Source organism: Erythrolamprus reginae, chromosome 2 (assembly GCF_031021105.1).
Source record: "Erythrolamprus reginae isolate rEryReg1 chromosome 2, rEryReg1.hap1, whole genome shotgun sequence".
Classification (NCBI taxonomy): domain Eukaryota; kingdom Metazoa; phylum Chordata; class Lepidosauria; order Squamata; family Dipsadidae; genus Erythrolamprus; species Erythrolamprus reginae.
Genome location: NC_091951.1, coordinates 271,800,465 through 271,814,772, shown reverse-complemented (window position 1 = coordinate 271,814,772; position 14,308 = coordinate 271,800,465). Strand labels below are relative to the sequence as shown.

Genomic DNA, 14,308 nt, shown 5'->3' with positions numbered 1-14,308 from the left:
ATTGCAAAAAGCCGCTTTATTGGGATCGGCAAACATAATTCACCGCTACATCACGCAGTCCTAGGTGCTTGGGAAGCACCCGACTGGTGATGAAATACGAAATCCAGTATAGTGATCTTGTTTGCTGTGTTGTACTGACATAATAATAATAATAATAATAATAATAATAATAATAATAATAATAATACAACAAAAAACAATGATGTGCATGATGCATGAAGAAAAAATACTTTTATTTGTACTTATTTTATGCAGTTGAAATAAGTTTGGCTCATTTTCCACCCACCCTTTGTTGTTATTTTGATGAGTATTAGTGTTTCTTAAGTCAGGCTAAGATTTTTTTTTGATCCTAACATTGTAGATTTCTGAACAAGAGTTTTCACAGTTCATCCTGCAATGTATTAACAGGGAAATTGTGTTTTGAAAAAAGGAAGAATTTTAAATTAATAGCCTTTCTCTTACATCACTGCTGCTATCATTTCAAGAAAATTCTTCTTTTGATACAGGAAGCTGCAAAATATGTGCTTATGGCTTTTTAAAAAATTGTAGCACATTAATTTTTCTTCTAGGTGTGAGTTTTTAGTATTGTATATAAACAAGAGAGAAAAATGAGGAAAAACTGGTGCAAGTATAACATAGACTAGCAGCTGTAGACTGACAGATTTGAAGCAGTTTGGAAGACTAAGAGTCTCGCTCCTCATCTGTCACTGAATAATTCTCCAAGGGCACCTGAGGCATGGAACATGTTTGCGCAATTTATGGTTAGTGCAGCTGTAACTCTCCTGAGCCAGCTGGATTTGATTAAAATTACCACTGTTTTGGTTCCATCCTGTTTTGCCTGCTGCACTTGAAAAATGTACAAAAGTTGCAGTTGGTGCAAAATGCAGCCACTAAGCACTAAATCTTGCAGATAGTAGGGAATTGTGTAATGCTTGTATTGAGAGTTCTGTGCCGGTTGCCAGGTGCTTACTAGGCACAATTTAAGATATTGATGTTATACCATTAAGCCCACATCGGTTGATCTCGACAAGCTAAGCAGAGTTGGACCTCATAATTTCTTGGATAGTGTTGGAGAGCAACCCTCCCAGTCAGCTTAAGTGGGAAATTACTCTGCACTTGTTATGTAAAACACAAGAGAGCAAGGTCTGCCCTCCCCCCTAATCCTTTGATTCTTTCCCTAGGCAAAAGCGACTACATAGTCCTTGACTTATGACCACAATTGAGCTCACAATTTCTGTTGCTAAGCGAGACAGTTGTTTAGTGAGTTTTATGTCATTTTACAGCCTTTCCAGTTATGGTTGTTAAGTGAATCGTTGCAGTTATTAGGTTAGTAACATGTTCGTTCTGTCTGTCTGTCTGTCTGTCTGTCTGTCTGTCTGTCTGTCTGTCTATTATCTACCTACCTACCTACCTACCTACCTACCTATTTATTTATTTATTGGACTTATATGCCGCCCCTCCCCGTGTCTGTTGTATTGTCTGTAAAAACATTTTTTGTTCTTTATTTCTTTTCTGTGTTGTTTTTAAATGTAAAATAAACCTAATAAAAATCTATTTTTAAAAAAGATAAAAAAACCTAGAAAGACTAAACCTGCTTGGCTTGGGTTCATTTATTTAATAGTCCTATCAAGCTTGCAAGTCAAATTCTTTCACTACTAGAATGATAGGGCTTTGCAAATCAACTGGATTTACTGGATCTTCCACTTTTGCTCAACTCATTATACCCTGTCCCTGGCAGGCTGCGTTTTCACTGCCTTCTCTTCAGATTGTTTCTCCAAAGGTGGCACTGAAACATTTTCACACCCCTGCTTTCTTTCCTCTGCTTGAATGTAGGAATGGCAATCTTTTAGGAAAAGTGGCAAAGCGCTGATCTCCATCCATCCATTCAGGTTTACTTCAACTTTATTCTTTCTTTTTTCCTTCCTTTTGACAATTTCACTCCTCCACTCGAAACAGAATATCCTACAAAAATAGACTAACAATCCTGGGCCTAGAAAGCCTAGAACTTCGGCGCCTAAAACACGATTTGAGTATTGCCCACAAGATCATATGCTGCAACGTCCTACCGGTCAATGACTACTTTAGCTTCAACTGCAACAACACAAGAGCATGCAACAGATTCAAATTTAATACGAACCGCTCCAAACTTGACTGTAAAAAATATGATTTCAACAATCAAGTTATCGAAGTGTGGAACTCATTGCCGGACTCAATTGTGTCAACCCCTAACCCCCAACATTTCTCCCTTAGACTCTCCACGATTGACTTCTCCAGGTTCCTAAGAGGCCAGTAAGGGCGTACATAAGTGCACTGGTGTGCTTTTTGTCCCCTGTCCAATTGTCTTTCCTTTCTTTCTCCTATGTTATATACCCTCTTCCTTTCATATATCCTCTCCTCTAAGTTCACTTTTATATATTACCACATGTCTATTTTTCTTCCTATGTACTTGTGTATTGGACAAATGAATAAAATAAATAAAAAATAAATAATTCCTTCTGCTAATTCAAAGCAGAGGCTTAAGTTATCAGGAACAATTAAATCATTTGGTTTAAATAACATAACTTACTATTTGTTTAGAATTACCCTAGAATCAGGTTAAGTATAGACTGTCTTGTTTATTAGCAAAAGGCCAAGCGGTGGCAAAGCCCCCTAATGGGAGATTCTTTCTTCTCTCTTGTCCCTTCTGTAGACATGACATTTCTTGCAGAAAGCATTGCACCACTTTCTTCTCTTTAGAAGAGAAGAAAGAACAAAATCTGGCCTCTGTACCTTGGAATAAAGTAAACACAAACATTCCCCTTGTCACATTGTTTTCTTGTGACTCATTTTCAACTTCTGTATGACCTCAATTCTGCTTGCTTTGTTGCATTAAGAGAAAACTTCTGCAGTGCACCCTGATGGTTGCTTGAATTTTCCACGGTACAAAAGGACTTCTTTTTCCTTTAGAACGCTTCTCTGGCGTCCTGCCTTCTTTCACTTCTCCCTCCACAGACGTTCCTGGAATTCCTGTCCCTTAATTCTTTTTTTGCAAAGTCTAAGAGTATCAAGAGTTCTTTAAAAGAATTCTGTACGACAAAAGAAGACTGAACGTGGGAATCAGCGCCCATTTGAATCTGCATGTTAAGTGAATTGACTTGCTGTTAACCATTCTTGCCAGGTAACAAATTCAGGATTAACTTGCTAGTCTTTCTTGACATATGTAAGTTTTTATCTGTGATCTTGAGTGCACAATTTGTGAACTGTTCTGTTGAGTCGTCTATAATCTTTTCCCCTAGTTCTTGTATTTGCTCTGAAGTACTGGCCTCTGCGATTCTTGTTTTAATATTTGCCTTGGGTGTTTGTTGTAGTTAAGAATTCATAATTACGGTAGTTGGGAAAGTGTTCTGTTTCTTTAAAGCACTATAAAATAAGAGTGGGAAAAAAGTCCAATGACTTGTAACAACTAGACAAAGACTGGAACTACACAGTTAAACCCCCCACTTTCTGGCCAGAAATACTAATCTAATGAACTGCTCACTAACCATGTTTTGTCTGCGTAACCAACTCCAGGAGATGTTCATAAGAATTGGAGCTAAAGGGCCTGTGTATCGCTGTTAACTCTGTAAACAAGACAAAATGAAGTTAATAAAATGTGCAACTATAACTACTGCTGGTAAACCTCATGTGCTCACTGAGTCAGACGCTTATACTCTTTCTGCTTTTTGGAGAGTCAGATCTTCCAGAGTCAGAGCTCCTCTTTGCAAAATAAAACTAAAAATAAATGCAGGTTGCTGTACTTATATGGTTTTAATGACATCAATAAAAAGCAAGGTGACTGAGTTGATTTTCTGGAGAGAAAATAAACTTTATCAAGAACATTCTTAACATGAATAATTTCAAAAGCAACTTCCAAAAATATATTGCCTAGATTTTATGGGTTTGGCAGAAATATATGTTGTGGTGCTAAATACCAAATCTTCTGTTTCTGAAAATCAGTGTAATCTCTTTCTAAGATAAAGGGGCTTTTTAAGCCACTGAATCCAACCCCTTATCAGTGTTGGAATCCAAACTGAAATATTCTCCATATATATCTGTCTAGCCTTTAGTTGAATTCCTACAGTAAAAACAAGATATTGACCTCTCTGTTCTGCTATTAAATTATTATTAGGGAGCTTTTTTCTAACATTTCTGACATAAATCAAAATCTTTCTTTCTGTAACTGAAAGCACATTTTGCTTCTTAAATGCTGGGACAACAGACAAGTTGTTCCTGACATTTCTGTCCCTTGGTATTTAAAGACGTGTTCTCTATCACAGTGTTTTTCAACCAGTGTGCCGGGGCACACTAGTGTGCCGCGAGACATGGTCAGGTCTGCCGCGAAGCTCAGAGAGAAAGAAAGCAAGAGAGAGAGAAAGAAAGCAAGAGAGAGAGAAAGAAAGCAAGAGAGAGAGAAAGAGAACAAGACAGAGCAAGAGAGAGAGCAAGAGAGAGAAAGAAAGCAAGAGAGAGAAAGACATAGAGGGAGGGAGGGAGGGAGAGAGAAAGAGCAAAAAAGAGAGGAAGGAAGGAAGAGAAAGAAAGGGATGGAGAGAGAGGGAAAGAAAGAGGAAGGAAGGGAGAGAAAGAGGGAGGGAGAAAGAAATAGAGCGAAGGGGAGGAAGAGAGAGAGAGAGATTTTTTTTGTCCAAACTTTTTTTAGCTCTCCCCCCCCGCTCAATGTGCCCCAGGGTTTCGTAAATGTAAAAAATGTGCCGCGACTCAAAAAACGTTGAAAATCACTGCTCTATCATATGAATTAGTTATATTTTCAAATGGCTAAATATACCTAACTCCTTCAATCTTTAAAGGGTTTAGGTTTTAATTGTCTGATATTTCTTGTTGCCTTTCTCTAAGCCTATTGCAGTCTTTCTGGACAAAATTCGTACTCTATCACCATAGAATGAAATTACTACTTGCTTCCTGTAATTTGGAAGCTGTGCCTCTGTTGATGTAATCTTTTTAAAACTCATTTTTCAGCCATTAACACCACCAATTTACATTCAGTGTCTTATCAAAGACTATTCCAAAAATGTTTCAGCAATGGTTATTAAGTCATGGATATTTATCCCACAGCTTTGTTTCCTCTCTCCCCAAGTTATTTTAGGCAACTTTGGTTTTTAACCCAGTTTTGTATTTACTTAATTGTCAGGCTGTCCATAATATCGCTCATCTGATGTCATGGGATAAACTGTCAAATGCTTAGCTGGAATTAAATCTACAGCAATTCTATAATTCACTATGGAAGGTACCTAATTAAGATACAAGTTAAGATTATTCTGGCTAGACATCTTTTGGAGAAATCCACACTGACCTGGCAATTTACTGCACTTGATCTGACTCTGGAATTTGAAACTCATTCAAAATAAATAGGTATTCCTTGAGCATGTTTCTGTCAGTCTCAAGTTTCAATGCTGCTTTTGTTTTTGTTTTAATATCATCTTGGTTGCATAGACCAGTGTTTCCCAACCTTGGCAACTTGAAGATATTTGGACTTCAACTCCCAGAATTCCCCAGCCAGCGAAGTCCAAATATCTTCAAGTTGCCAAGGTTGGGAAACACTGGCATAGACAACAATAAATAATCACAACATTGTTTGCTTTTATTTATTCGTCCACTTTTTAGACCCAGAAGTTCTCTGGAAGATTGTGAAGCTAATTCCCTTGAATTTCTGACTAGTTGTTGATATTTTTTAACAAAAAGGACGACTTCTTTGTGTTGCTTCTTAAAAAAAATAAACAAATTATAGCCTTCAGTTGCTACATATACTGATGAATCCTTGGAAGTACCCCATCAGGCCTTTATGATCTCTACTAAATAATTTTTCTCTATTCTCAGTTATAATTTGGATAACTGAAATCCACTGAATCAGATTAAGTTCTCCACAGAGTTGTTCACTATCCATATTTTTAGCATAAACAATGCTAAATAGTGCATGAATTTAGCATAAACAGTGCTCTGAGTCCTTGGAGAGGGGTGGCATATAAATCCAATTATAAACAAACAAACAACATATTTACCTGCCTGCATAGTGTTTCTGAACCACCTCCAAGTCCCCACCTGGCCAATAATTTTATATGCCTTAGAAATGCTTAGAAAGATCGCCTTTGCACCCTTGTTACATTTTATGAGACATTATGAAATAAAATAATCTTCTCTAAGAAACTACAGTATAGGGCAGGAGTGTCAAACCCGATTTCATTGAGGGCTGCATCAGGTTTCTGTGTAACCTTGGGGTGGTGGAGGGGCATATCCATGGTAGGTGTGGCCAGCTCAACATCACTCGTGTCTAGGGCGCTGGTGGTGGCCTGGGCACCCTGCTAGCAAAAATGTGCTCCCGAGCTTCACTTCAGCTGGCAAAGCCTCCTGCAACCTCCTGCAACAATGCAGGCCAGTCCTTTATTGATTCCAGGGTGGCCCAAAGGTCAGATCTAAGAACCCCGTGGGCTGGATCCTGCCCCACAGCCTTGACTTTGACACCCCTGGTATAGGGTATTGGTTTTTGGCCTATGGCAGTGGTTCTCAACCTGGGTTCGGGACTCCTTTGGGGGTCGAACAACTGTTTCACAGGGGTCGTCTAAGACCATGGGAAAAGACAAATTTCCCATGGTGTTAGGAACTAAAGCTTCTATTCTGGCACCTTGGAACCTACTTTTACAATCTGACCAATCAGGTGTTTACCGTGAGGGTGTTCCTCTGACATTCCTGCCAATCAGCTTAAAGCTCTGTTGGGAGAATTGGTGAAAGACTTATGGCTGGGAGTCACCACAACATGAGGAACTGTATTAAGGTGTCACTGCATTAGAAAGTTTGAGAACCATTGGCCTATGGCAATTGGCTAATTTTCCCAAATATTAATCAGAGAGCCATGATCACTGTAACTCTTGCCTTCCAAATTAGTAATTACCAAATTAGGCTAATTTATTGAACACTATTTGACTTTCTCAAAATCAGTGCAGAAGCTTATATTATTCAGAAAATAACTGCTTATTACTATTTTTTTTAACAAAGAATGACTCATAAAAGCCATTGCTTTTGTTATCTTCACACAGTTCTACGTGGTCATTGAACTATATGGCTTATATCCTTTTTTCCAGCCTAGCACCCTGTAACAGTAATACAGCATCTAGAATTTCCAGCAGCATCGTCTTCTGGGAATTACAGTTGAAATGGCTCACACCTTGGACTTGAGCTACCAAAGGGGGTAATTCCTTCCATTTGCGTTTTTTAGATATTTTTTAATGAATAATAGGGCTTGCTATCTGAAAAATATGTAGTATAACACAAAAACCATACCTGTCCTCAAAAAGATACAGAATTGTCTCCTTTTCCAGGCTCTTCCAAGATACCAGTGATTATTGCTCTACCATCCCTTTCAGTGCAGATTGTGATCTGGTTGCTGTTGATTCTTTTTGGTTCATTATCAGACATAAAAGCAGTCAGGATTGGTGAACAAATAGAAAGGGCCAAGGAATAAGATTACAGTGCAGTAAGATTTGTTAGATATGTAGTCTGCACTTTGTTAGATATGTGGTCTGCACTGGAGAAAAAAGGTTTAGTAAGAATAATGGAGGTGACTAATAAGTAAAGGAAAAAGATACAGGAAACTCTTTCTTCCCTTTCATAGTAATTTATGTTTTCCAGTCCATATTTGAAGAGCCGAAAATCTCTGAGTAGAGTAAATTAATCAAAACCGGCAAGTTTCTTTGTTGATGAACTGCAATGTATAGTTCAGTAGTTTAAGACTTAGAGACTTCTGGGGTAGAATCTTCTGTTGCTGCAATTACTGTAAATCCAGTATAGTCTGTAAGTACTGTATTGCACTGTAGCACTGTACTGCACTGTAAGTACTGTACTACACGTACAGTGGTACCTCTACTTAAGAACACTTCTACTTGAAAACTTTTCTAGATAAGAACCGGGTGTTCAAGATTTTTTTGCCTCTACTTAACCATTTTCTACTTAAGAACCCGAGCCTGGAAAAATTTCCCAGGAAATTTGAGAACGGCACGAAGACCCGGCCAGTTTCCTGCCATTCCCCCTTTAATCCCGGCCATCTCGGGCTTTTCTGGGCTGCCAGAGGAGCCTTTTGGTGGCACTTAAGGAGGCTTTGGCAGTCTAGAACGAACAAAGCATTTTCTTTTCTCTGGGAGAGGGAATAAACCTCTGCCAGCGTCCAGAGAAAAGAAACACTCCCTTCGCTCTGGGCAATGACTGTCCTCCTCCTCTTCCTCCTCCTCCTCCTCCCACCCAATTCCGAGCTTTTCTTTCTTTCCTAATGGGTTTGCACGCATTATTTGCTTTTACATTGATTCCTATGGGAAAAATTGTTTCTACTTAAGAACGTTTCTACTTAAGAACCTGGTCACGGAACGAATTAAGTTCTTAAGTAGAGGTACCACTGTATATAGAGGTATATTCAGTATACTGTAAATTCAGTATATCCAATTTCTTAATAAAGCTTTTTTCAAGATTTGTTATCATCCTGGCATTTGCTTAGCATTGTTGTTCTTTAGTATCCATCTTGCAAATTCTAAATTAAGCGTTGATGCACAAATTAACAGCAACAATGGGCACAGTCAACAAGATAACAACAGAACGATGAAGCCAGGCAAAAAGGAGGAAAATATGCTCAGGGCCAAGTACTGGACTGGCAATCTACATGACTGTGGGCACTGTAGCATGACTCATGGACCATAGTGGACCCCTGTAAGAATGGCCAGAGTTGGAGGCTTCTTCAGCTAGATTGGAGAAGCTATTGACACAACTGTCATGGGCAGCTCAGGCTCACTAGACCAGGGCTTCTCAACCTTAGCTGCTTCCCATAATTTCAGGGATGAAGAGGAATTACTGGAGGGAGATTCAGCTGGAAGAGTTACCGGCAGGGAAAGGTGGGTTCCCTAGCAGCCAGGAGAGGCAGTGATTACTGGTCTCATAAGACAGAAGGGTGAAGTCAATTCCCTCCATGCAAGGGCCCGCCTTGAAGACAGGAGGTCTAAAGAAAGGCACTTAGCAAGACTACTGTCGAGAAACAACCCCGCCCTGCTAAGGGAACAAACGTGGGTCATGACTATCCTATACAGTGGTACCTCTACTTAAGAACTTAATTCGTTCCGTGACCAGGTTCTTAAGTAGAAAAGTTTGTAAGAAGAAGCAATTTTTCCCATAGGAATCAATGTAAAAGCAAATAATGCATGCAAACCCTTTAGGAAAGAAATTAAAGCTCGGAATTTGGGTGGGAGGAGGAGGAGGAGGAAGAAGAAGAGGAGGAGGACAGTCGCTGCCGAAGGAAGAAGGTGAGGTGAGGGGAATCAAAAAAATACAAAACTTTAAGGCTTTAAAAAAAATTGGCAACCCAGAAAAGCCGGAGATGGCTGGAATTAAAGGGGGAATGGCAGGAAACTGGCTGGGCCTTTGTGCTGCTCTCAAATTTCCTGGGAAATTTTTCCGGGCTCAGGTTCTTAAGTAGAAAATGGTTCTTAACAAGAGGCAAAAAAATCTTGATCATCTGGTTCTTATCTAGAAAAGTTCTTAAGCAGAGGCGTTCTTAGGTAGAGGTACCACTGTATAAGGGGTCTCACAGGTCAATTGGTGATGGCTCTCCACTGTGGTCCTCAACTCATTAGCTTGTCTGCTCAAGTAGTGACCCTTGACCCTTATACTACATTTGTTTGACCCAGTACCTCATTTAGGATTTGAACTCTCTCTTGCCTCTAATTTAAGCTGCTTCAGTTTGTGTGGACTGGTATTTTGGGGATATAATTGTTTATTCAAATGTTTTTGCCACTAGAGTTCTGTTTAAAAACGCTTTTAGTGAAGATAACAAAACTTTCCTACTAAGTGTTGTAAGGAAACTGAGCAAAGAGGTGGCTGAGGGAAAGTGGGAGATATCCCCTCTTCGTGAGAGAAAGGCTTGGGAGAAGCAGTTAAAGGCAAATGCTTGAGAAGCATTAAGGGATCTGCCCTTCTATTTATAAAATCTATTGTGAGGGATGAGCAGAGCGCATAGAGTAAGGGCAGCTGTCATGCTCACAACAATGCTTGGGTTTTGTAATGTACATTATTGTTTGTAAGAAAGGTAATGATTGATAACTGCTTATAAATGGGAAAAGTAAGAGAGTAAGAAAAAGAAAGAAGGAAGGAAAGAGAGGAAGAAAGAAAGAGAAAGAAAGAAAGAAAGAAAGAGAAGGGGAGGGAAGGAGGGTGATTAAAGAAAAATGAGAGATTTGGGGAAGTCTTCTAGTAGGGATTCAAAAGATGATCTGGACAAGATATGAGAAGGAAGCAAGAAGCAAGTTTATGCTTTACGATCATGGTCAGTGATAAGAAGGTGAAGAAATGTGGTTTAGGGAGTTTAAAGTCAAATGTTATGTCTCAGAAGCGGATTATCTATTGTACTTTGGTCTGGATTTTTCCTTAATAATGATGTGAAATTGTTCTAGCCAAAAGAGTGAAAAATATGAACTTTGACATGTTTTTGTTTCATGAAATTTAAGATCTAATGAGGTATGTGCATTTGGAACTCCTTGTCACAGTAGGAGTTGTTGGCAAATTGTATTAAATATTTGTACTGAATTGCTTTTCCTTTCTTTTGGAACCAATTAAAGAAAAACAAACATTTTTTGTGGAGAGTTGGTTTGGTGTTGGGATTAAAGGCACCAGGCTAGAAACTGGAAAACTGAGTTCTAGTTCTGCAACGAGTTGGGTGATTTTAGGCCAGTTATTACCTCTCATTGCTAAGAAGGAGGCACTGGTAACCCACTTCTGAAAATGTTGCCAAGAGAACTTTAAGGATTGCAATAAATAACCTCTAAGCCCTTTTATCAGAGAAAAGATCAGGATTTCAAATGTTTTTGCAAATTTCTTTTCCCATAGTTGCTCCTTAGGAAAAGGTGGTTGTTCCTCTTTAGGAGGTCAGGATAATAGCTGGAGAAGGAAGTTGTGCCCTGTTGGTTATCTGCTGTGTGTTGCTCCCAAGAATACTTTGAATTTCAATTTTTATTAGCAGTCTCATCCTCTGCTTTGCAAAATAAAAAATAAAAATCCAGTACTGGCTCTGGGGTGTGTGTATGGGGAGGAAGGTATCAAGGTTCCAGATAACATCCGAACTAAACCAGGATCCGACTCAGAGCATTCCTCAGACTTCCAGCTTATTTCCTGAGCCATGCTGGCTCCTACACAGGGAAACCTGGATCTGAGTTTCTCATTCATTTGTCCTCCACCCACAAACTTGACACGTCCATTCAGATTGTGCCAGCGTGGCCAGTCCTTTCTTCACTTCCGCCCTGGTGGGCAGGCATGAACTTGAACCACTCAAAAGAAAGTTTTGTAGCTGCATCTCTACCCTCCTAACATTCACCCCTTCCAAGTTCCCACAAACATCAGCTCTTCTGTAGATAGTGTGGCAAGATGTTAATTTATCACTAATTTCTGCAGCAGCTTCACAAAAGGTGGTGGTATTTGCTCCATCTATTTTACCTTTTAAACTCTAGGTTTTGAGAAAAAATTACATTGTTATTCAAATCCCAGCGACCAGTTAGATCCCATAGAGTTGGCCTTCTCTGGGTCCCGTCAGCTAAGCAATGTCATCTGGCGGGACCCAGGGGAAGAGCCTTCTCTGTGGCGGCCCCGGCCCTCTGGAACCAGCTCCCCCCAGAGATCAGAATTGCCCCCACCCTCCTCGCCTTTCGTAAGCTCCTTAAAACTCACCTCTGTCGTCAGGCATGGGGGAATGAGATATTCCTTTCCCCCCAGGCCTATACAATTTATGCATGGTATGTTTGTGTGTATGTTTGGTTTTTAATAAGGGTTTTTAGCTATTTTAAATATTTTAAATATTAGATTTGTTATACACTGTTTTATTATTGTTATTAGCCACCCCGAGTCTACGGAGAGGGGCGGCGTACAAATCTAATAAATAAATTAAATTAAATTAAATTAAATTAATATTCTAAAGTCTCTTAATTGTGACTGGAATGAAGATTGTTAGATGAGACAGTTTTTAAACTAAATCATGGGTTCCCCAGATTTACTCAGCCTATGGCAGTGTTTCTCAATTACTTTTCTGTTACGCTCCCCCTAGGAAGAAGTAAACATTTCATGTGTCCGCCCCCCCAACTCTGTCGGGATGATTGCAATATTCAGGATGTTTTCGCTGAAAAAACTCAGCTGGCTTATCAGAATGATCGGGGTGTAATGTGTTTAAGTGATGCCTTAATTCATTTGGCTTCATGTTGTCTGCTGCCAACATCTTTACACATAGCAAACATCCCGGTCTTTCCTCATATCCCACCGTAGTCCCAGTGAAGCCAAGCGCTACATACGCTTCGTCATATTTCCTCGTCTTAACTTTCGGGAGACCTACATTTGTCTCATTATCTCCGTCTCTCTCCTCCTTTCTTTTCATCCCTCTTAAATATTTTTCCATGGTGTCTCTTAAGGGTTTGTTATATGTGCTTCGTATCTCCTGCTCTGTACTGTGTGCTATTGTTCAGAGCAAAAAACCCCTACTCCCTGCGGCAAAAAAAGCACATTTCTCAGGGTCATGAGCCCCCCCCCCAGCATCACTCAGTGCCCCCCAGGAGAACCCTCCCCAGTATTTGAGAAACACTGGCCTATGCCAAGAACCAGAATCTCTCACTAGGAGGGCAGATTTGATGCTCTGTGTATGAAAGCTAGAACCCAACAACTCTTTGTCTGTGGTAGCAAGACATAGCATTACAGGGCATCTCAAGGAACTAATATTCATTGAAGTGCCCCTTTACCTAGACTTGTAAAACTCAGTCCTGCATTTAAAAGTTGAGGGAGGAACAGTGGTGGGGGTAGTAGATTTATCCACTATTTATTGAATACTTAATAGGGGTTTTTATTGTCCTTCTTTCTCTAGTACCTTAGTATGATCCTTAATTACTTTAAAAATAAGAAATACTGTAATTAAATAGTACGTTTTTACCCATAAATACTTTAATCATTTTAATCATTATCTACAACTGAACTTTTATAGCAATTAAAGAAAATTGAGCTACTTGCCTAATCTGTTATCATACTGAACCTTGTGGGTTCAGTACAAAACCTTAAAATGTTACTGTGATCCTCAGCAAATAATGCTGTCTATCATTTGTCCTTTTTGTGGCTATTCAAATAATGTGACTTAATAAACTGAAAAAGAATCCAAGCACCTATTTCAAAAGTTATCTTATTTATTAATTGGACTTATATGCCGCCCCTCTGCGTGGACTATCTTGGTTGGTAAGCCACTCCCACCCAGTCACATGACCCTTAAGCCACCGCTGGTCACATGATTGTCAAGCCACTCCCACCTAGTCACATGGCTGACAAGCCACTCCTACCCCAGTCGCATGACCATCAAGCCACACCCACACAATAAGCCACGCCCATAGTGTGGTAGTAAAAAGTTTTGCAGCACTTCACTGGGGAGAAGGCTGTTCAATTAACTCTCCATAAGATAGTCACTCCATGAGTAGTAGATAAAGGCAGCCCTCTCCCCAGAGCAAGTAACAGAATAACGAGAAGTGTTACATCCTACAGAACAGAATATGACCCATGACTTGGTGGACAGAGAACTGTCTATATTTCTGGCTGTTGATTATCTTTTTATTAATAGCCTCTCATCCTGGCACAAATGAAAATGTACCTGTACATACTTCCTGTTATCTATGTTGGGCTGATATGGTGACTCACTGACCTTTTGACATTTAATGGAGCCAAGCAACAGGTTTACTGTGACTGCATACATAAACTCTATTTGAACATCAGTCTATTATTTGGACAACACCTATTTGCATTTTAGGATTTTTAAAGTGTATATAAAACCACACATCCACCTTGGGATTAGCAGTTATTATACTTACGTGTGGGAGAGAGCAATACCAACATCCCTTCTGGCTCCTGTGTGCAAATCATACAAAGATGGTTTGTTTTTCAGTCAATCACAGAGCACACACGCCTAGCAGTGAGAACAGAATCATCTCTGCATAGTTTTGGGGATGTTGTTCAAAGGTGGGAGGGGATTTATCTTCCATGTGGCCTTTTATACCAAGAAAGCTACATTGGCGCAGCCGTAACCAAATACCCCTATTAAATAAGGGTGTCTATACTCTATAAGCAGACATTTGTTATTCACCATTTTGATGCCAGGTCCTTTATACCAGTGTTTCCCAACCATGGCAACTTGAAGATATTTGGACTTCAACTCCCAGAATTCCCCAGCCAGCGAATGCTGGCTGGGGAATTCTGGGAGTTGAAGTCCAAATATCTTCAAGTTGCCACGGTT

The 14,308-nt window shown here is 39.7% G+C and overlaps 1 protein-coding gene across 3 annotated transcripts in view; it reads left to right on the top strand.

Annotated features, from left to right (window-relative positions):
- Positions 1–14,308, top strand: part of KANK1 (KN motif and ankyrin repeat domains 1) — a 176,807-nt gene that overhangs the window by 117,737 nt on the left and 44,762 nt on the right. Inside the window, exon 1 of one of the 3 annotated variants that reach the window (XM_070742649.1) lies at positions 2,900–3,157. The exons of the other annotated variants lie outside the window; for them this stretch is intronic. The gene's annotated coding sequence lies outside the window, so the exon portion shown is untranslated. Of the gene's footprint in view, positions 1–2,899; positions 3,158–14,308 lie in introns of those variants that run through there. 3 annotated transcript variants of the gene reach the window in all.